The 4,577-nt window shown below is 55.1% G+C and overlaps 1 non-coding gene across 1 annotated transcript; it reads right to left on the bottom strand.

Moving 5' to 3' along the window:
- Nucleotides 1-3,712: 3,712 nt before the first annotated feature.
- On the bottom strand, nucleotides 3,713-3,907 carry LOC126096482 (U2 spliceosomal RNA). Its single transcript, XR_007522056.1, has one exon. It is a non-coding gene; the product is annotated as a U2 spliceosomal RNA (small nuclear RNA).
- Between the last annotated feature and the right edge of the window lie 670 nt (nucleotides 3,908-4,577).

Below are 4,577 nucleotides of genomic sequence, written 5' to 3'. Positions count from 1 at the left end.
GTGGGGACTGGTGTCCCCAATGGAAGAGTGTTGCTCCTGAAGTAGATGGAGCTAGAGCAACAGGGAGTGAAGTGCTCCCCACCATCAAGAAGGCAGGTGTGGTCCTCTGGCTCTGAGGGCTGACAGTGTGTGGTGCAGCTATGGGGACTGTAGCAGGAGTGACAGTGGCGGCATAAGAGGACGTCATGCATACTGGATGATTATGTTCAAATTTCCTCTTAGCCTCAGTGTGGGTAAATCGATCCAGGTTCTTGTATTCCATAATTTTCCGTTCTTTTTGTAGAATCTTACAGTCCGGCGAGCAAGGGGAATGGTGCTCATCGCAGTTAACACAGATGGGAGGCGGGGCACATGGAGTATCAGGACGGGATGGTCGACCACAATCGCGACATATGAGGCTGGAAGCACAGCGAGAAGACATATGGGCTAACTTCCAACACTTGAAGCAACACATCGGGGGGAGGGATATGGCTTGACATGACAATGGTACACCATGACCTTGACCTTCTCAGGAAATGTGTCACCCTGGAAGGCCAAGATGAAGGCACCTGTGGCAACTTGGTGATCCCTCGGACCCCAGTGGACGCGCCAGATGAAGTGGACACCTCGTCGCTCTAAGTTGGCGCGCACCTCGTCATCGGACTGTAATAGAAGATCTCCGTGGAAAATAATGCCCTGGACCATATTTAAGCTTTTATGCAGAGTGATAGTAACAGAAACATCCCACAGGTTCATACAAATGAGCAAGGCTCGTGACTGGGCAGAGGATGCTGTTTGTATTAAGACTGACCCTGACCGCATTTTGGACCAGCCCTCCACCTCCCCAAACTTGTCCTCTAAATGCTCTGCAAAGAACTGAGGCTTCACAGATACAAATGATTCCCTGTCAGCTCTGGTACAGACGAGATACTGTGACGAATACCTTTCGCTGTCATTCACAGCCTTTCGTTCCTCCCATGGTGTGGCCAGGGAGGGGACCGATTTGGGGTTATACATACACATTAGCCTCAAAGTGAGCTTTTGAACGCTTAGAGGCTGCTGGTGGCTGGCGACCAGCAAGAGAAGATGTGCCACGCTTCATTGCATGTCATCCACCCTGATGCCACCTACTCTGACCAGGGGCTATGCCCACGGGCGCCACCCAGCTGCAGCAAGAGCCACCTGGCAGGATGGCCGTTGCCGGGAGTCCTGATGAGGCATCTACTCCTTGGCATACGTGGGGACTTAACGGCGCAGGCATCAGTAGAGCGATCCCTGTGTTGTCAGGGGGCTACAACCAACAGGGTACATGGCGGTCCCACCACAACGGACTGGCTACCATGCTGGATGTTAGGTAACATGTGGCCCATGGTCTCCGTCAGTGCAGAAAGAGGCACCGCACAGTGCAAGTTGTAATCTGCACGCAGGAATGTAGTCGTGCCCAAGAGATGGAGAGTGGGCAGGACTGCAATTCAACGACGAATAAGCTGGCGAAAGGTCTGATCGCAAGATGGACACAATGCACAAAGTAAGGCGCCCTGCCCCAATCGGCTCGCTCTTCGGAAAAAATTTTGAGATATGGAGGTCAAACCCGACAGGGGACTATCACATAAGGCCGAAACGTTTGAGACTCCTTTTAGTCGCCTCTTACGACAGGCAGGAATACTGTGGGCCTATTCTTACCACCAAACCCGGAGGGGGGCACGATGGATGAATCGCCAGTCTGTGAAGCGCGTGTATTTGCCTCCCGCCATGATGTGGTTGGACGCTGTGGACTCCTTGGTGCACTAAAACACCTTCCCCGGATCAGGTTTCCTGAGTAGGAGGTTGCGCAGTCGCTGGCTCAGACACTCGCGGAGCGTCCGCGACTCAGACATGCTCGGCGCTAGTGTTGGCGGTGCGTCCCACGCTGTCATCTTCGTGTTGCGGTTCATCGCCGCCATCTTCGAGTTGCCGTGTAGCCGCAGGCTCCGCCACGCCCGTAGCCGGCTGCGTCACCCCTCCGATGCCACCATGTTCACCGTCGTCCGCGAAGTCGGGCCAGCCGCAGACCTCCACCTGCAACTCGGAAAACAGATCACTCCAGCGCCAGGTAACACCACGCTGCGCTAGGCGCCTTGTGGTGTTCCTGAATGGATGTCGCCTCCGTCTAGTGCGAGATCGCTCCCGACCCTGCCGCTATGGTAGGTGGCCAAGTCAGCCCTACTCGGCTCCCTCCCCAGTCGGCGGTGCGCAGCCGTAGATAGCGTGGCCCAGGCGATGTCGCGGACGGTAGCGTCGGCGCAGTGGAGCATGCGGAAGCCGTGGACGATGGTGGAGATGTCCGCGGCGTCCACGAGCGGCGTCAGGTCACAACCTCCCTCACCCAGCGCGAGGTAAAGCTGTTCAGTCAAAGCACGCTGTGGAAGGAAGAGCCAGGATTTGTCTGTCGCTTTGATTGCTTTATCGAGTGCAGACAGCGGCCCCTTGCGTACCGCTCCACCAAGTATAACAAAGTCAAGCCTGGGGAGGAGGAAGACAAGCACTGCGTCAATCTTCTGTCAGGGAGCCAGCAGGGAAGCGTCCAGGAGCTCCAAGTCACGTCGAATTGCAGCGATCGCATCCGTTGGCTTCTGCGAGACTTTGTACCCTGTAGGGACGCCAAGATGGAGGTAGGCGTCGCCCTCACCGATCATGGCTGGCTCTCCCCCTTGCAGGGCGAATACCGAGCCTAATGTCTCGCGACGGCAGATGTGAAGCGTGGCACACTTCGACGGCTTGAAGGTAAGCCTGGCCCACGTTGCCGCCTCATCCACAACATTGAGGAGTGTCTGCATCGCCCCTGAATCTCGCGCTAGTAGCACGATATCGTCCACATACGCCAGTGCACTCACACTGACGCCGCAAAGCGGAATACCACACTCATTTCTGAGCGCGGTTGCGGCCCGAAATACCGGCTCGAGCGCGGGGTTAAAGACGATGGGCGACGGTGGCCAGCCCTGCTTGACCCCGCTTGAATCTCTATCTCCTCCGTTAGCCCGTCAGGTGTCCGGACGTGGGTGGAGCAACCATTGTACATGTCGACAATTACCTGATGCAATTGCTCTGGTAGTCCCATCCTGTTCAGTACTCCGAGAAGGTGAGCATGAGGCACTGAGCCAAAAGCATTCGCTAGATCAAACCAAGCAAAGCATGCTTCGCCTCCCCTGCGTCTTGCATAATCAATTTCCGCCTGCACAATAAAGTTGTGCTCATAGAAGCCTTCGAACGTGCGGAAGACCTTTTTTTCTGGAGAGAGCAGCCTCTGACGCTCTGCCCAGAGGGTTGTGCGATGCGCAACGATTGGAGCAAAGAGCTTAGAGATGGTGGAGCTCAATGCTAAAGGCCAGCAGTTCGTCACGTTCGAGATGAGCCCTTTCTTGCGTATGAGGGCGGTAGTGGATACTTTCCACTGCACTGGAGTCTTCCGCTCTTCCCAGCAGCGCAAGATCTTAGCTAGCACATGGCAGCCAGGGTCCTCACGTCGCAAGTCCGAGTAGGTGACTCCGTCTGCCCCAGGAGCAGTATTGCTCGCCTTCTGTTGCACCTCTGTGACGGTGATCGGTGTCAGGACCTCCTCGCTGACATCAGGAGGCGTGGTGGCGGCAAAGTCCTGGACAGCAGCTGGTGCATCTGAAACAGAAAAATCAGTTTTAGTATAAATTTGGCAGTACGGCGACGTCTCGCCAAGGGCGCGCTGAATTTCAGACGCTGCATTCGCATCGTACCGGCGTTTAGGTGGGTACTGCAATGCCGGGCCAACCCGCAACAGAGGTGGAGCAAGCCCCTAGCACTCCGTCACGAACCAAAAATGAGTTTAATATTCTGGTCCTGCGATGCAGGACGTATCAGATATTAAGCTGATAAGAACAGATTTTATTTAATCATTGAGGTAAAAATTGGAAAGGAACGGTGGAGAGGTCCACAGTCGGTAAGGATGAAAAACAGCTGCGAAGGTGTAGCTCTACGGTGGAGACCGGATACCGGAGCATCACGTTTCGGGCCGACGTAACTAAGAATTATCTCGGGGATATAAGATCTTGGTGCAACCCAGTGATGTATTCTGGCCAAGATGGAAAGAGTCATATTCTTGTGTTAGCCCCGGTGGGGACCCAGACGTAGCTGGCCGGGGGAAAAAAGGAAGACGAGCAGAGTGGAAGGCTCATACGTCGCTACCAACTCTGCCGCCGGTGCCGACAGCAAAGGCTGGACACACACGGGACTGGTCTGCATCTGCCTCGCTCCAGATCGCCTCCCCTCGATCGAGCAGGGGCCAGATGGGGCCTGAGCATCTCGCAACCCTCAGCCATAATCGGGAGAAAAAAGAGGGAGGAAGTATTCAACGCAGGGCAGGTCCGGCAGAAACACCGGCGGTTGCCCTCACAGCAAGGCCGGCCACATTCTGAAGCCTGCACGCTGCAGGTTCGTCATATTCGGGTGCCGGGAGAGCAATGACTGAAGAAAATACATCGCATATCAGTGTGTTTTGCATACGACCTTGCCAGCATTATGCTGATAAGAACGGATACTACACTTCGATCTTAGCCATGTCGGGTCCAGCTAAACTGGTGGTTGTCCAA

The sequence above is a fragment of the Schistocerca cancellata genome, chromosome 1 (assembly GCF_023864275.1).
Source record: "Schistocerca cancellata isolate TAMUIC-IGC-003103 chromosome 1, iqSchCanc2.1, whole genome shotgun sequence".
Classification (NCBI taxonomy): Eukaryota; Metazoa; Arthropoda; class Insecta; order Orthoptera; family Acrididae; genus Schistocerca; species Schistocerca cancellata.
This window is presented reverse-complemented; position numbering and strand designations above follow the sequence as displayed.